This window comes from Rhinolophus hipposideros, assembly GCF_964194185.1.
Source record: "Rhinolophus hipposideros genome assembly, chromosome: X".
Taxonomy (NCBI): domain Eukaryota; kingdom Metazoa; phylum Chordata; class Mammalia; order Chiroptera; family Rhinolophidae; genus Rhinolophus; species Rhinolophus hipposideros.
The window spans coordinates 78559648-78578845 of NC_138046.1; positions in this window are offsets into that span (position 1 = coordinate 78559648).

Genomic DNA, 19198 nt, shown 5'->3' on the forward strand with positions numbered 1-19198 from the left:
TGACAGCCTCTTTAGAAAGTCACCTCTTGGTCCGGCCAGATGGCTCAGGTGGTAGGAGCTCCGTGCTCCTAACTGCAAAGGCTGCCAGTTCGATTCTCACATGGGCCAGTGGGCTCTCAACCACAAGGTTGCCGGTTCGATTCCTCGAGTTCCACAAGGGATGGGGGGTTGTGCCCCCTGCAACTAGCAACGGCAACTGGACCTGGAGCTGAGCTGCGCCCTCCACAACTAAGACAGAAAGGAAAACAACTTGAAGCTGAACGGCACCCTCCACAACTAAGATTGAAAGGACAACAACTTGACTTGGAAAAAAGTCCAGGAAGTACACACTGTTCCCCAATAAAGTCCTGTTCCCCTTCCCCAATAAAAAAAGAATCTTTAGAAGAAAAAAAAAAGAAAGTCATCTCTTACCTGTTTGGTAGGTCTAGAAGTGAAGAATTGATTTTTCTCGTCTTTACCACACTCTTCAATAACATTTTTATTCCTCTCTTTATATATTGTAGCTTAAGTTTGAGGGTACCAAAAGCCTTCTTGTCATGCAGAGTGACAAGCAGGGTCTCTTCTGAGGTCTCTAGTCCTGCTCCCAGCATAAGAACACAGGATATGGCAAAGCCAAAAAAAAACACCCACGAAGCAATAGGTAGGGGAGTCATATGACGATAGTCTCACTGGCGGCTGGGTTGGAGACACGATCCGCAACCTGCTGTCCACTTGTCTCTGCACTATTAAGTGCTGTTTTGTGTATTGACCATAAATACGTTACCTATCACTCATTACACATTATGTGCTCATTTCTAAAGTGGGATAAATGATCCCTGCCTTATTCATAGGGTGTCTGTAGGAGCAAGTGTAATGGTGAAAGGAAGAAAGCTTTTGAGACTGTAAAAAGCTGTACTGGTAAGAGGATGGTTAAGGGACTATCATTCATGATCTTTTTTTTCTAAATTTATTGGGGTGACAATTGTTAGTAAAACTACATAGATTTCAGGTGTACAATTCGGTATTACATCATCTATAAATCCCACTGTGTGTTCACCACCCAGAGTCAGTTCTCCTTCCATCACCATATATTTGATCCCCTTTACCTTCATCTCCCACCACTCACTCCCCTTACCCTCTGGCAACCACTAAACTATTCTCTGTGTCTATGAGTTTTGTTTCTCATTTGTTTGTCTTGTTCTCTTGTTGTTTTGGTTTATATACCACATATCAGTGAAATCATATGGTTCTCTGCTTTTTCTGTCTGACTTATTTCGTTTAGCATCATACTCTCAAGACCCATCCATGTTGTCACAAATGTTCCTATATCATCTTTTCTTACCGCCGAATAGTATTCCATTGTGTATATATACCACAACTTCTTTATCCATTCATCTATCGAAGGACGTTTTGGTTCTTTCCATGTCTTGGCCACCGTAAACAAAGCTGAGATGAACATTGGAGCACACGTGTCTTTATGTATAAATGTTTTCAGATTTTTTTGGTAGATACCCAGGAGAGGGATTGCTGGGTCATATGGTAATTCTATTCGTAATTTTTTGAGGAACCTCCACACTGCCTTCCATAATGGTTGTTCCACCCTGAAATCCCACCAACAGTATATGAGGGTTCCTTTTTCTCCACCGCCTCTCCAACACTTGTTACTATTTGTCTTGTTGATGACAGCCATTCTGACTGGGGTGACGTGATATCTCATTGTGGTTTTGCTTTGCATTTCTCTGATGATTACTGATGTTGAGCATTTTTTCATATGTCTATTTGCCATTTGTATGTCCTCTTTGGAGAAATATCTCTTCAGGTCGTCTGCCCATTTTTAAACTGGGTGGTATATTTTTGTTGTTGAGTTTCATGAGTTCCTTGTATATTTTAGATATTAGCCCCTTGTCGGAGGCACTGTTTAGAAAAATCTTCTCCCATTCAGTTGGTTGCCTCTTTATTTTGTCGATGGTTTCTTTTGCTGTGCAGAAATTTTAAGTTTTATATAGTCCCATTCGTTTATTTTAGCTTTTACTTCCATTGCATTTGGAGTCAAATTAGTAAAATTCTCTTTGAACCCAAGGTCCATAAGTTTAGTACCTAAGTTTTCTGCTATGCAGTTTATTGTGTCAGGTCTTATGGTTAACTCATTGATCCAATTTGAATCAATTTTGGTACATGGTGACAGATAGCAGTCCAGTTTCATTCTTTTCATGTGGCTATCCAATTCTCCCAGCACCATTATTGAACAGGCTGTCTTTCCTCCATTCTATGTTATTAGCTTCTTTGTCAAAAATTATCTGTCCATATTTATATGGTTTTATTTCTGCGTTCTCAATTCTATTCCATTGGTATATGTGTCTGTTTTTTTGCCAATATCATGCTATTTTGATTATTGTAGCCCTGTAGTACAAGCTAAAGTCAGGGAGTGTGATACCTCCAGTATTGTTCTTTTTCTTAAGATTGCTTTGGCTATTCAGGGTCTTTTGTGGTTCCAAACAAATCTGATGATTTTTGTTCTATTTCTTTAAAAAATGCCATTGGGATTTTGAAGGGGATTGCATTAAATCTGTATATTGCTTTGGGCAATATGGCCATTTTAACTATGTTGATTCTTCCAATCCATGAGCACGGAATGTCTTTCCACTTCTTTGTGTCTTCTTCAATTTCTTTCAAAATGTCTTACAGTTTTCAGCATATAGGTCCTTCACATCCTTGATTAAGTTTATTCCCAGGTATTTTACTCTTTTGCTGCAATTGCAAAAGGAATTGATTTTGTATTTCTTTTTCTGAGATTTCATTGCTAGCATATAGGAATGCAATGGACTTTTGTACATTGATTTTGTAGCCAGCAACTTTATTGTATTCGTTCATTGTTTCTAACAGGTTTTTCATGGAGTCTTTAGGGTTTTCTATATATAGCATCACGTCATTTACAGTGATAATTTACATTCTTCATTAACAGTTTGGATGCCTGTTATTTCTTTCTCTTGCCTGATTGCCCTGGCAAGGACTTCCAACACTATGTTGAAAAGCAGAGGTGATAGGGGACAGCCCTGTCGTGTTCTTGAACGTAGAGCAAAGGGCTTCAGCTTTTCACAATTGATTATGAGATTAGTTGAGGGCTTGTCATATATAGCCTTAATTATGTTCAGGTATTTTCCTTCTATACCTATTTTATTAAGTGTTTTAATCATAAATGGATTTTGTATCTTGTCAAATGCTTTTTCTGCATCAATTGATATAATCATATGATTTTTGTCCTTTATTTTGTTTATGTGATGTATCACATTGATGGATTTGAGGATGTTGAACTATCCTTGTGTCCCGCGGATGAACCCCACTTGGTCCTGATTAATAATCTTTTTAATGCATTGTTGTCTTCGATTTACAAGAATTTTGTTTAGGATTTTTACATCTGTAATCATCAGAGATATTGGTATGTAGTTTTCTCTTTTTGTGTTGTCCTTACCAGGTTTTGGTGTCAGGGTAATGTTGGCCTCATAAAATGAGTTAGGGAGTACTGACTCTTCTTCAATTTTCTGGAAGAGTTTGAGAATAATTGGTATTAGATCCTGTTTGAAGGTTGGGTAGAATTCACTAGTGAAGCCCTCTGGTCCCAGACTTTCACTTTTGGGAAGGTTTTGGATAACTGATTCAATTTCGTTACTGGTGATCGGTCTGTTTAGATTTTCTAGTTCTTCATGGTTCAGCCTTGGAAGGCTATATGTTTCTAAGAACTTGTCCATTTCTTCTAGGTTATTGAATTTGGTGGCATATAGTCCTTCATAGTATTCCTGGATGATCCTTTGTATTTCTGTGGTGTCCGTGATAACTTCCCCTGTTTCATTTCTGATTTTGTTAATTAGTGTCTTCTCTCTTTTTATCTTAGTGAGTCTAGCCAAGGGTTTGTCAATTCTGTTAATCTTTTCAAAGAACCAGCTCTTTGTCACATTAATTTTTTCCATTATCTTTTTGTTCTCTATTTCATTCAGCTCTGCTCTGATATTTCTTCTTTCCTTTTTTCTGCTGACCTTGGGTTTCACTTGTTCTTCGTTTTCTAGTCCTTTAAAGTATAGCATGAGGTTATTTATTTGGGATTTTTCTTGTTTCTTGAGATAGGCCTATAATGACATAAATTTCCCTCTTAAAACTACTTTCACGGCATCCCAAAAATTTTGGTAGGATGTATTTTCATTGTCATTTGTTTCTTTGTATCTTTTGACCTCTCCACTAATTTCTTCTTTGAACCAGTCTTCTTTAAAAGTATGTTGTATAATCTCCAAGTATTTGTCTTTTTTTCCTGCTTTCTTTTTGCAGTTGATATCCAATTTCAAAGCCTTGTGATCAGAGAACATTCTTGGTATGATTTCAATATTCTTAAATAGCCTAGGCTGATTTTATGTCCCAATATATGGTCTATTCTTGAGAATGTTCCATGTATACTCGAAAAGAATGTATAATCTGATGTTTTAGGATGAAGTGCTCTATATATGTCAATTATGTCCATTTCATCTAATGTGTCATTTAGGGCTGCTATTTCCTTATTTATTTTCTGTTTGGATGATCCATCCATAGCTGTCAATGATGTATTTAACTCCCCCAGTATAATTGTGTTTTGGTCAATCTCTCCTTTTAGTTCTGTTAGTAGTTGCTTGGTATATTTCGGTGCTCCCTGATTGGGGGCATAAATATCGATGATTGCTATGTCTTTTTGTTGTATAGTCCTTTTTACCATTATGAAATGTCCATCTTTGTCTCTTGTTATCTTTTTCACCATGAAGTCTATTTCATCTGATATAATTTTGGCTACACCTGATTTTCTCTGGGTACCATTTGCTTGGAGTGTCAATTTCCACCCTTTCTCTTTGAGTCTATGCTTGTCCTTGTAGCTAAGATGTGTCGCTTGGAGACAGCATATGGTTGGGTTTAGTTTTTTGATCCAATCTGCTACTCTGTGCCTTTTTATTGGTGAGTTCAGTCCATTTACATTTAGGGTGATTACTGATATGTGAGGATTTCCTGTCATTCTATCTTTAGTTTTCTGGTAAGGCTGTGTGTACGTTGTTTCTTTGCCTTTTTTGTTGTTGTCTATTATTTCTGTGTGGTGGTATTCTATGATGTTTCCCTCTGTTTCTTCTTTATTACAGTATATATTTCAGTTCAGAATTTTTTTTGAGTGGTTACCCTTAAGTTCATGTAGAAGAAAGTTTGATGTTTAGAGTATTCCATTTTCTTCAGCATGCTTACTTTCTCCATTCCCATATTCCGGTTCAGGCCTTTAATCTCCTCCTTTTTATGTTTTGCTTGCCACAAATTGTCCATGTTGATGGTGGTCTAATAGCCTCCTTTAGTATTTCTTGTAGTGCAGGTTGTGAATTAGAAAATTCCCTCAGCTTCTGTATGTCTGGAAAAGTCTTTATTCCTCCTTCATATCTAAAGGATATCTTTGTTGGATACATTATTCTTGGCTCATAATTTCTCTTTCAATAGTTTGAATATTTCGTTCCACTACCTCCTGGCTTGTAGAGTTTCTGCTGAAAAGTCTGATGATAATCTAATGGGCTCTACTTTGTAGGTTACCATCTTCTTTTCCCTGGCTACCTGGAGGATTCTTTCTTTGTCATTGATTTTAGACAGCTTCAATAAAATGTGCCTTGGAGAAGGCCTGTTGGGATTGAGGTAATTAGGTGTTCTATTTGCTTCTTGGATTCGAGGATCCAGTTCTTTCCACAAGTTTGGGAATTTCTCATCGACAATTTGTTTGAATATATTCTCTGTTCCTTCTGGTATACCCATTATTCTTATATTGCTCTTTCTGATGGAGTCAGAAAGTTCTTGTAGAATTGTTTCATTTCTTTTATGTCTCAAGTCTTTTTCTTCTTCCATCCGTGTCATTTCCAGGTTTCTATCTTCAATGTTACTGATTCTTTCCTCCATCTGGTCAACTCTACTACTTAAGCTGGTTATTTCATTCTTAATTTCTTCTATTGAGTTCTTAATCTCCAGAAATTCTATTTGGTTCTTTTTATAAATTTCAATGTCTTTCTTAAAATGCTCATGTTGTTCTTTGATTGTGCTACTGAGTTCATTAAACTGCCGTTTTGTGTTTTCTTGCATCTCGTTGAGTTTTTTCAGAACTGCAATCTTGAATTCTCTGTCATTTAAGTCACATATTTCCATATCTTTAAGTTCTTTTTCTGGAGACTTTTCACTTTCTTTCTGAGCTGTCTTATTGCTTTGGTCATTCATGGCCATTACTGATTTATTATTTGTCTTCCTAGACATCTACAGGAGTGGCTTCTGCAACAGGTTGATAGGAAGAGGTCTTTCCTTAGTTTGCCAGTACTTGTTGGTAGAAAGTTTTATTTTCTCTCCAACTGTAGCCTTTTTTTTTCTCTCTCTCTCTCTCACACGGTAGTGCTATGTTTTCTCTGCACTATTCCAGCTTCTCACACAATGGGGGGATTCCCAGGGATACAGGCTTCTCCTCTGTTAATAGATCACCTGTGTCACAGGGTGCAGTGTCCGTGTGGGTATGCAGAAAGCTTTTGGAGTTCCAAAGCTCTTCCTGCACCAGATTCAGAGCCCATGTGTTTCACCAGTTCTGATTACTCCTGCGGGGATCCGTCCAGATAGGTGGGGCCAGGGCAGGGTGAATTGTTAGAGGTCGCCCAGAGCAATGACAGTGATCACCACCATAGCCGGTCCTGCCTCCACAGCTCCCTCACCCCTGCCTGGAACCAGCTGGGCTGGGAATCCGTGTCTTTGTTCCACAGTTCCCAGAAGAGCAAATATTCTGTTCTTTTGATCTGACACTGCCACTGCTCCGCTTCTAGAATCAGGCAGGTGGGGGTGAGGCAAGGTCTGGTAGGGTAGGGAGGGGGCGGCCAGACTCAGTGCCTAAGGCTTCTGTTCCCTGCTCGGCAGTGAGGACTTAAACCACCGTTTTCAGCCTTCTTCCCTCTGTCTTTTCTCCAAGGTCTCTGATGTGAGTGTTGGGTTCAGCAGTGTTACATGCTGCCCACTTAGCCCTGTGGGCCTGTAGTGCAGTGCAGCCTGCGGGGTCTCAGCTCCTGCTCCCCACATAAGAATGCAGAACATGGTAAGGCCATAAAGGAACACCCACGGAGCCATTAGTAGGGGAGTCATACCACTATATTGTCACCGGCGGCATCCGCCTCTCTGCAATCCGCTCTTGCTAGCCCCCATCTTTTTTTTTTGCTTCGTAGCCACGGCAGTTATATTAGTGGCCAATGGCTTACGGGTTACAGCTGACGGCCAACTAGCCACAGCCGATGGCCATCTGATTACAGTTGATGGCCATTTACTATCCAAGCCAGCACCTTTCTATGTGAGGCCGAGAGCCTGGAAACTGCTTTTTGGGGCTTTGTCCCCACACTCCACCCCTACAGGTTTTAGCCTCACAATCTACTCAACAAGTGTCTTCCGCGAGGGGCCCTGTGCGACGAGCCTGGAGGTGAATGCAATATCCTGGACACAGCCAGGCTCTCTAGGCACAGCCAGGGTTTCTCAGGGCACCACCCCAGTACTTCTGGGCACAGCCAGACTTCCTGGGCTTCTTAGAGTACCACCAATCTCTCCGGTCACAGACAGGGTTTCTCAGGGCACCACCAGTACTTCTGGGCACAGCCCGACTTCCTGGACTTGTTAGGGTACCACCTGTCTCCCCGGGCACAGCCAGGGCCTCTCAGGGCACTGCCACTCTCTCTGGACACAGCCAGACTTCCTGGACTCAGCCAGGGCACTGCCACTCTCGTTCTGGGCCTCTCGGGGTACTGTGCTGGAACAACAGCTGCTCACAGTCAAGGTGCTTACATATTCTCAATGGCGGCCAGTCAAGACACAAAAGCAAACATCTGCCAGTTCCACTACATGGTATGTTCCCAAACAGTCAAGTAGCCCATTAAATTAGGGATGGAAGGCAATTCCCCATAGTCCATAGTCATTCGCCAGGGCTGTCCTGGGGGTGAGGGATGACCTTGACCTCACCCTCATCTCCCACGGAGGACTCAGTGTCGTGCGGGGTGTCCAGCGGGGCGGCCTGTGGGGTCTCTGCTCCCGCTCCCCACATAAGAACGCAGGACATGGTGAGGCCAAAAAGGAACACCCAAGGAGCCATAGGTAGGGAAGTCATACCACTATGGTCTCACTGGAGGCTGGGTTTACACGACGTGCGACCTGATGTCCGCTTTACTGCCAACCGACCAACTCTCCTTTACTCTCCTCATTCTCCTTCAGTCTCCTCCTTCACTCTCCTCGGTTCCCCTCTGTAGCCGCGGCAGTTATATCAGTGACCAATGGCTTAATGGCTACAGCTGATGGCCAACCAGCCACAGCTGACGGCCATCCACTATCTGAGCCAGCACCTCTCCACATGAGGCCAAGAGCCTGGAAACTGCTTTCTGGGGCTCTGTCCCCACACTCCACCCCTACAGGTTCTCACCTCATAATCTACACAACAAGCATCTTCCGTGAGGGTCCCTGTGCCATATTAGACTATTGACACTTATGGACGAAAAGAAATGGTAGTCTTAGGAACCAATAATGGCAAATCCCTTCCATCTGGGAGGATACACGCTAGCTTTTTGTCCTGGGAAAGGAGGGTCTCTGCCACTGGCACCTTTCCCGGTTTGTGGTACCAGACTTCTATGGCAGTGCTTGGGATCCCTTGAATAGTTTCAACAGTACAGGGGACCCCATAATAGGCCATAGTGAGAGCACATAGGTTCCCTGCAAAATGATCCCGGTATCGCGACCTCCGTATACTACAGTCACTTGCGGCGGCCACTCAGCCACCATCCCTGGCGTCACTTGCAAATCATGAGTCAAACGGGCCCCCCATGGGGCTATTAGGCCCAACCATCAACAGTGGGGGCTTTTGACCCGCCAGGGCCAAGTCCATTGCTGCCGTTCCCCTGCTTTCAAGCATGTGGGTGCTGGCAGCAAAATGTTTCCATTTCTGCCGTAGCCTGGCTTTAACAGAGTCTCACTGGGGGTAACTTGTAATTGAATGGGAGTGGCCGTTTGATGTAGCAGAGCTTCTACTGGTGCCGGTCCTCCCTTCCGTGGTCTCTCATTCAGGACTCTCAGGACATCCCATAGACGCGAGGCCCAGTCACGCATCGTGGGAGGGTTTTTGACACCCGGAGATATTGCTTTAAAAGGCCATTATAGCATTCAATCATACCAGTTGCTTGTGGGTTATACGGAGCATGAAACAACCATTGCACGTCCATCCTGGCAGCCCAGCGCTGCACCTCTTGCCCCGTAAAATGGGTACCCCTGTCACTTTCAATGACTTGGGGGTGTCCATAGAGGGCGCACAGCCGTGTAAGAGTGATGACTGTATGCTGCTGATCCGCAGCCGGACACGGCCAAGCAAACATCAACCCCGTAGCAGTGTCCACTGCTATAAATGCGTATATCGCATTGCGGGCCTTAGGCAGGGATCCAATGTAATCCACTTGCCAGCGAGTGAGGTGCACCCTCCCTCGCGTTATCTGCTGTGTCTCCCAGGGGAGCCTCCGCCTTTGGGGACTGTCCTGGGCACAGACGGCACAGTCATAGCAGGCATCTGCTATCTCCTGCCATTTCAAAGGCAGACCCCAGCGTCTGCTCACCTGCCACGTGGTTTGGCTTCCAGCGTGCTGCAATTTCCTGTGCAGCCAATGGGCCACATCAGTGGCAGGAGCCTGTTCTAACCATCGGACCCGTGCTAGGGCATCTGCTTCATCATTACCTGGGGACACTAAAGGGGAGTGACCTGTGACATGCATTAGGGTTACCGCCTTTCTCTGCCCTAGGTCCCAGAGGTCCTGCCACATGGCTTGACCCCACAGTGGACAGTGTCTTACCAAACAGTTTTGGTGTTTCCATGTAGGGAGCCACAATGTTAGGCCCCAGAATACCGCCCAGCTGTCAGTACAAATAACTAAGGGCCCAGGCTCATGGCTGATTACCATCCACACAGCCCGTAATTCAGCCCATTGGCTACTCTGGCCCATCCCAGTATCAAACCAAATGGTGTCTGTTTTGGGTTGCACACCAATAGCCGTCCAAACAGCTGCAGCCCCTCGGCTAGAACCATCAGTAAACCAGGCATCCTCAGGTACTGGGGACTGTCCTTCTTTGTAGGGCAAGGGCTCCAAGTCCTTCCCTCTAGGCAGAGCGCTTGGCTCAGCCTGGGCTACAAGCTCCACAGGCCCCAGGACCTGTTGTAGCTCTGTGCTCAAAGGGCTTGAGCTAAGGGTGCTACGTTGCTTCAAGTAGGCACCCCACTTGGCGAGGGTGGCGGTCTGTGCCACCCCCGTTTTGGGTCCCTGGATCCACGTACGCACCCACCCCTGGACAGGATAGGTTGTTCGAACCAACACCCGTGCCATCCCTGTAATGGCTTCTGTGGCCACTAGGGCTGCGTACACAGCGGCCAGCTGTTTCTCTATCAGAGAGTAGCGGACCTCTGCTCCTTTCCATTATTGGGACCAAAATCCCACTGGCAACCAGAGATGCTCCTGCCATTGCCAGAGGCCCCATCTGTACCCTTCTTGGGTTACGTGAACATCAGGTTCAAATGGGCGGCCAGGGTCCACTACTTTTAGAGCCTGTGCCTTCTGCACTGCCTGTTTCGTGGCAACAAAGGCTTGCTCTATAGCCTCTGTCCAATCCCATAAGGCCCCCTTTTTAATCATGTTGTACAAGGGCCTTGCCATTTGTGCCATGTGGGGTATAAACGCCCGCCAATATCCTAGCAGACCCAAATATGTCTGCAGTTGGGAGACCTTGGTCGGCCGGGGAAAGGCTTGTATCTTATCAATAATTGCTTTGGGTATAACCTTTGTCTTACCCGACCACACAACACCCAAAAACTTGACGGATAAGCCAGGGCCTTGGACCTTTTCCTAATTCACGGCCTAGCCGCGTGACTTCAGGTGACGGAGAAGAGAGGGAACTGCTTGCTCTAAATCAGACAGAGAATCTGATGTTAATAGAATATCATCGACATAATGAAACAAGGCCACAGAGGACGGGTGATCCCACTGTGCCAAATCCTGGGCCACGAGCCCGTGGCAGATAGTGGGGCTGTGCAAGTATCCTTGCAGAAGGACTTGAAAAGTCCACTGCCGCCCGTCCCAAGTAAAAGCAAACTGTTCTTGACACTCGGGTGCAATGTCAATGGAGAAAAAAGCATTGGCCAAGTCCACTACATAGTGATATGTCCCCAGGCTGACAGTCAGACGATCCATTAAATCATGTACTGAAGGCACTGCAGCGTGCAAGGGTGGTGTCACTTTATTTGACTCCCTATAGTCCACAGTCATTCGCCAGGTCCCATCTGGCTTCTTGACAGGCCATACTGGGGAGTTAAAAGGACTGTGCGTTGGCCTCACGATATGTGCGTTCTCCAACTCCAATATTGTACGGCCAATCTCCTCCTGCCCTCCTGGCAGGTGGCACTGTCGCACTGTAACCACGCGCCAGGTCTGTGGCAACACTTGAGGAGGGTGGTGAGCATGCCCGTGTGTCACCGCTTTCACCACTCGAATCCGGAGACGGAACTCTCCTACCGACATCTGTAAGCTGAGGCCATGAAGCACGTCCACCCCTAGAATATACTCCGGAACGGAGGAGACATAAACCTTGTGGGTACAAGGGGGAAGCCTTTCTATACCCAGTGGCAAGGAAACGGCTTTCACAGTCACAGTCTTTCCCCCATAGCCATCAATGCAGATTGCTGGTCCAGGGAATAGTTCTGGGTTCCCATAAACGAGACTGCAGTCTGCGCCAGTGTCAACTAGGGCAAAAACCCTCTGCACATTAGAAGGGGACCAATGTATGGACAGTTCCACATGGGGCCTCTGGTCCCTGCTCGTCCCCTCTAACCGGGTACCTCGGCCCCGCCCCTAATCAAGCTGAATGGAGTCGTCCTCAAGCGGCAGCATAAAGTCCTGGAGGGACATGGGTCGTGCTTTCCCAGACTTCTCCTTTAGGCTTCGGAATTGCTGTTCCGGACGCAACTGTTTCCAAAATTCCAGCAGGAGTGCATTGGGTTGTTGGTCTATTTTCTCCTGATCAACCCCTGCTGCTATGAGATCATGCCACATCTGTGCGCATGTTACTCTCTGAGGCCCGCGACCTTGCCCCTTTACCTTTGGTTTGGGCTTCCAGGTCTCAACTGTGCGGACCTCCTGTCTTAACTTTCTTCTCCTCTGGCTTTCCACATCCCCTAGGGTGGCCATGGATCCGTCGCCCTACATAAGGTGTAAGAATAGCAACCAAGGATCGAAAAGCACTCTCAGGTGCAGTATCCAAAACCAGATCTCTCATGCTGGCTGTAAAAAGCTCATCAACCGGCTCCTGCATGTTAAGGTTAAAAATAGCATTTCTCATACCCATTTCATGAATAATTTGCATGAGTTCTGTATATGAATGCCATTGACTCACAGTGTCTGGCAGTTCGCTAGCCTGTCCCCATACTGTGCGTACCGCAGCAGTGAGTCACTCCATTAGAGAGTGGTTGCCCTGGTCCTGGGTCAACCTATGGCAGTTTGTTGCAGGGATGGATGCACTGTCACAAAGGCTAGCTTTTCCATCTCACCTAGGGAGCAGAGAATGTTGTCTGCTCCATCATTCCATAAACGTAGTAGCCAAGCAGAGACTGGCTCTCCAGGGCACTGTCGGCACCGCCCCCCACCCCAGCTCCTGCAACTCAGTGGGAGTGTAAGGGGTTTAGGTTGTGAACTCAATCACAGCTGGGTTGCCGGCAGCAACGCCCCCAGGGCCCAAAGGTTGCTCACATTTTATCCTTTGCTTCAAGATTGGCCAGGCTTGGGGGTTGGAGCTACATTGTCTCCACTGTGGGTCCCCTCTTCTAACAGGCAGACCGCGTCTCCCATTCCTAGTGTCGCTTCTCATGGGCCTCCCGAAGTTGGGCTCTCACACGCACAAACCGCTCCACCATGCTTTGGTAGGTTTTGGCCAGCACCGTGCGCTGCTTATGAAACTGAGCTTTTATAGGTGTAAACTGCTCCAGTACATTCCTTAGAGTTTCAGCCGACACCATATCCTGCCGACTACACCATGTGTCGTGCGGGGTATCCGGCGGGGCGGCCTGCGGGGTCTCTGTTCCCGCTCCCCACATAAGAACGCAGGACATGGTGAGGCCAAAAAGGAACACCCACAGAGCCATAAGCAGGGGACCGATAGCACTGTATTCTCACAGGCGGGATCCGCCTCTTTGCAATCCACTCTTGCTAGCCCCCATCTTTTTTTTGCTAGCATAGCCACAGCGGTTATATTAGTGGCCAATGGCTTACGGGTTACAGCTGACCGCCAACTAGCCACAGCTGATGGCCATCTGATTACAGTTGATGGCCATTTACTACCCAAGCCAGCACCTTTCTATGTGAGGCCAAGAGCCTGGAAATTGCTTTTTGGGGCTTTGTCCTTACAGGGCCACAAGCGGAGCCCTAGCAGTCCGAGTCCTTCCCTCTCCCGCAGCTGCGGTAGTTCCGGGATCCAGCTAGCTTGGAGCACTGAGCTAGGTCTGTGTCCTGCGTTCTCGTGGCTCCTTCTCCGCACTTCTCCCTTCCCTCCTCCCTTGCTCGCAAGATTCGTCCACCTTTAGGTGAACTCAGTAGTGGGCCTCTTCGTCTTGCCTGTCTGCTGTGCAGGGAATCCTTTGTGGAGTTATTGTTGTTTGATTAGTTGTAAATTCCAGGGGAGCTTTACAGAGGCTCACCTCACACCGCCATTTTGATGACGTCCTCTCATGATCTTTTTTATTAAAAGAAAACCTTCTAGATTGTTTTCCATTAATATTGCATTTAATTATTTTAATATAGTTTATTAGGGCTTCAATGTTTACTTTTTAAAAACCAAATAAAATGATATCATTATAATAAATAATAACATTTAACATCTATTTGTGAGGGGACACTTTTTAGCTACGAGTAATAGAAAACCATCCAGAAGTGGTTTTAAGGGTAGGCAAAGTGTATTATCTCACATGACAAGAAATCCTGAGAGGGGCAGTTCCAAAGTTCATTATCACTAATATCATCAAGGACAGGATAGCTATAGTGGCTCTTGGAATCACATCCTCATTTAATAACATCCAAAAATCTTGTGTCATTTTTTAAGCCCTCTTATTTTTAAAAATTTTACATTTAAAATGAACATACAATAAAATTGACTCTTTTGGTGTACATTTTTATAAGTTTTAATACATGTAAACACAGGTTGTCTTCGAGTGACTAAAGTTTGAAAAAAATCTTGCCTGGTAGGCAGGATATTGGCCTCTGGGACCCTTATTTCTTGGTATTAAGTCTGTGAATATTTTACCTTACATGGCAAAGGGGACTTTGCAGATAAAATTAGGATTTCTAATCAGCTGAATTTAAAATAGAGAGATTATCCTGCATTATCCATGTGTGTGTGGGTCCAATATAATCACATGAGCTCTTAGAAGTGTAAAACTTTCCAGGCTGCAATCATAGAGATGTGACATTAAGAGGCAGGAGAGATCTGAAGTGGGACTGGACCAACCATTTCTGGCTCTGAACATGGAGAAAGGGGAATACGGTGAAAGAGCATAATTGGCACATGAGCCAATTAATGTGGCAGGCCTGTAGAAACTAGAATGGCTGTCAGCTAATAGGCAGCAAGGAACTCGTAACCTCACTCCTACAACCACAAGGAATTGAATTTGGCCAATAATCCAAATGAGCAAGGAAATGGATTCTCCCCTATAGCCTCTAGAATGAAGTGCAGCCCTGCTGACACCTTCAATTTAGCTCAGGGAGATCTGTGTTGGACTTCTGACCTACAGAACTGTGAGATAATAAACTGTGTTGTTTAGACAATGAAATTATGGTGATGTGTTATAGTAGCTATAGAAAGCTTATAAACTTGGCATGAATACTGACCTCATCAAGGCATCTGATAAAGTCTTGCACCAAAGACAGAGAGAGATATAATGGGGTACAGGATAGTGGAGTAAGGTGCACTAACATCTTGTTAAGGTATCTGTTAATGTAGCAGTCTCAGTCTGGAAAAAGGTCTTTAGTGACTTGCTACAAATCATCAACCTCAAGGTCTTCCTTAAATGGACATTTTTTTCAGTGAGTTGTAAGATGCTAAAAGCTTGCTCATCAATTTGCTGATGACACAAGACTGCAATGATAAATACATTGAATGACAAAGTCAAGATTCAAACATAGATATGCTCAAAGTATGCAATTTAATTGAGATAAATTCAAGAGTTTGAAATTTTTCATCCCACAAACTTAATGTGCTAGTCATAGTAGAGAAAGATAGAACTCAGTGTTAGAAAACCACAGGCCCAGGCAGGCCCAGTGGCTCAGGTGGTTGGAGCACCGTGCTCCTAATGCCAAGGTCGCCAGTTCAATTCCCACATGGGCCAGTGAGCTGTGCCCTCTACAGTTAAGGTTGTGAACAATGGCTCTCCCTGGAGCTGGGCTGCTGTGAGCAGCTGGAGGTTGGTGTGAGCTGCCATGGGCTGCTGTGCGCTGCCATGGGCTACCATGTGCTGTCAGGAGCAGCCGGTGGCCAGTGTGAGTGTCCGGTGTCCGGCAAGAGCTGCCGTGATCTGCTGTGAGCAGCCCACCAACGACTGGCAACTGACTGCCTCAGCCGGAGGGGGTGGGGTGGGGAGCGCAAGGCTCATAATACCAGCATGGCTCAGGCAGCTGTTTCCTACACAAATAGACTGAGAAACAACCGCTTGAACCGGAGTGTGCGGGGCGGGGTGGGGGAGGCGGAAGAAGGGGGAGAAAAAAAGAAAATAACAGATCAATTGAATTTCATCAAAATTAAAACAAAACAACAACAACAAAAAAAAAACACTTAAAACAAAAAAGACATCACTTGTGCTAAAGCCCATGACCCAGTTGCACTTTCAAACTTCACCAGGATTGTAAAATCTTAATCAACCAGTCTGGAATTTTCTGGTCAACATCAATGAGGTAATCTTTCATGTGAGCATTTTCCATCTCCCTCCATCCCCAAAGGAAGGAGAGACAATCCACATGATAAAACCCTTTCCTTACCCTTCCCTGGAAAAAAGAATTCCTGGCCTAAAGATAATCCCTTGTCCTAATTCAGTTTTTTTTTCTTTTGCTAGTAGCTCCCTTGCCCCACCCTTCTTCCTATATGAGCCTCCCATTTAGGGCAAGCCTTCAGTGTGCCCTTCTAGTTGCTAGATGAGATGCTGCCTGATTCGTGAATCCCTTAATAAAGCCAATTTGATCTTGAAATTTTCTCAGTTGAATTTTGTTCTTTAACATTAGTCTCTGCCCTCCCATAGGTAGCAGATAATAAAATTATGATAAGTGTTTTAATGTAAGTATAAATAGTGTGTTTAGTTTAAAGGTATCAATTTCAAAAGTCCTGTATTGTAGAAAACTGGCTTAACAACAACCAACATGAAGAATACTTAGAGGCTTTAGTTAATTGGAAACTCAACAGGAGCCAGACAGTTACATAATTGTTCTCAAAAGCTACTGCAAATACTTCCAACCTGTTTGATGTTGGTAAGCCCATAATAGTTTTGGGCGCCACATTATATAATGCACTTCAACTAAATGGGCTTCACAGGAAGCTAGGCAGGATGTTAGAGATTACACCAGTAACATCGTGAGGTGCACACTTGGGAGAGCCAGAGATGCTGGTCTGTACAGGAGACCTGGGGGGGGGCAGGGAGGACACAAAAAGCAGTTTTCAAATGAGCTGACAAGTGGAAGAACTTATGTTAAGGTCTAGAATCAACCACCCCTCAATTGGACAGAGGACACACGCGATAATTCAAGTCACACAGCGAGGTTCATTTCCAGCTAACTGGGGTCCGAGTATCTGCCCGACACAGCGGGTTTCAACAAGGACCCCGAGCACTCAAAGCCAAGGGTTTATATAACATTTTTAAAGCATCCAGTAATTTTCCATAGCTTCAAAGAGTATACATATCATGGGCTTGTACCACATTCTGGGGATTTGACAAGATAAGCTAGCTTGTACCCCACCCAGTCGGCAGTTAACAAGATAAGCTCTTTTCAAACAGGACATCTGGTCCACACCCTGTTAAGGTCATCCAGAAACTGGCTTCCTTTCTTATGCTAACCTACTCTTACAGTAGGTGGTGATTGGCTCAAGGTGTGGCTTGGAGGGGGTTATGCGGAAGTGGGCTGGGGCTTAGGCTGGGGACTTCTCTCTCAACTCAGGCCACCATTTTAGCTCAGTTCCATGTGGCAGGGAACCATTTTAAGGTCAGTTTCCCCATCATTCTCACAAACAACCACCTTCCCTCCCTGACTGCCATTCCAGCTGACTTATAGCCACTGCAAACTGAACACTAGGTGTAGTGGCAACAACCTGCATAAACTGCTCCATCAGTTTCCACAATCGTGTAAGGTCTGACCCTATAGTAAAATCCTTATTCTGTATCACTCAGCAGTTCTACTTCTCTGGATGAACTCTAATTGATACAGATGGAGAAAACACATGAAAAGTTAAATGATGTACGGTGACTCAATGAGTAAAGCCCAAAACAGATGTGGCCCTGCTCAGAGTTTCTATGGGTCTAAGAAAAAACTCAGGATCTGGTGGTAGGAAATATAGCAATAAGGCTGTCGACAAAAAACAAACAAACAAACAAACAAACAAAAACAGCCAGCCTAAGAGAAAGCTTATGAGTTTATTTGAGCCAAATTGACAATTGCTGGGAAGCAAAATCTCAACAGATTGAGAAAATGCTCTGGAAAATGGCAGTTTTGCAATTTATTTTATATATTAGAATCAAAGGAGGAGGGTTATATGAAATCTATTGGTAGGTTAAGGGGGTGGGAGAAAGCAAAGCGAGGAAATCTCTGGAATTGGGTAAAAAGTAAAATGGAGAGACACACACTTCTTTTTCATTGGTGGGTACAAGATAGTTAATAGCATTTTAGGGGCTGCCTGTTGGCTCAGTGGTTAGAGCGCAGTGCTCATAACACCAAAGTCGCCTGTTTGATTCCCACATGGGCCAGTGAGCTGTGCCTTCCACAACTAGATTGAAGAAAAAAAAAAACAATGACGACTTGACCTGGAGCTGAGCTGCGCCCCCCACAAATAGACTGAAAACGACTTGATATGGAGCTGATGGGTCCTGGAAAAAAAACACTGTTCCCCAGTATTCCCCAATAAATTTTTTTTAAAAAAGTAGCATTTTACAGCACATAGAGATGGTAATCAGGGGACAAGCATAACAATGAGGGATTCTGTAGTTTCCTGCTCTAGTGGGTTGTGCGCTGAGAGGATGGGAAAAAGGGATTACTCTGACATTCCAAGGGTATGCTATTTTAGATGCAAAAAGACAACAGATAAGCTCACTTAAAGTAAAAATTGACCTTTGTCAAGGAAGCTACAGGCCAAGGATGTGACTACTGGCCATGACCTGCTTTTAGTTAGGAATTTTTATGTTCAGACCATCCTATGTAGTTAATTTTGGTCTGAGTTTGTAGAGCCTGCCATTCAGGCCTCCCTGAGCTTGTCAGGTTTAGCATGTGACCCCTTTTCGTCCACAATGCTAAAGGATGTGTTCATCTGAGGCTGCTGATTGCCCTTATTCCACAAGGCCTGAGGCCCATTGCCACCCACACGCAGCTCTAGAGCGTGCGTGTACTCATATATCTGTTAAGCACCCTGAGCTCCATAGCAAATTGGGGGCTGTAGCTTTTCAGCTGTAGATCTAGTTTGTAAAAGCTGGAGTTAAGGAAGAAGCTATCTCTTAATCTCCAAAAGAAGACAGAATCCAGGGCTCATTCTGTTAAAGAGGCCATTGGAAAATTTCAGTATTAGTATATAACATTTACACAAGAACATAGATGACTTTTTGTTGTTTTTCTTTTGTCAAATGAAGCCACCTGTAATTCACCACTTAGAGATAACCACAGTAACATGGTGAAGCAGGGCCTGATTGGCACCCCCACAGTAGAGGCCTCTCCGAGTCCACGGCCTCTCCTTTACTTGACCTACCTATAGCTTAACAATAGATCAACTCCTGTGGCTTGAGCTTGGAACGTCCCTTGTTCCACCCAGTTCCCTGTTTTAGAACCTGAAACTTGTGATTAATACCCTTAGGCTTATTGATCACAATCTCTATGGTCTAGCATTCTTTCCAGGCTAATCTCACCATTGTTCCTGGGTT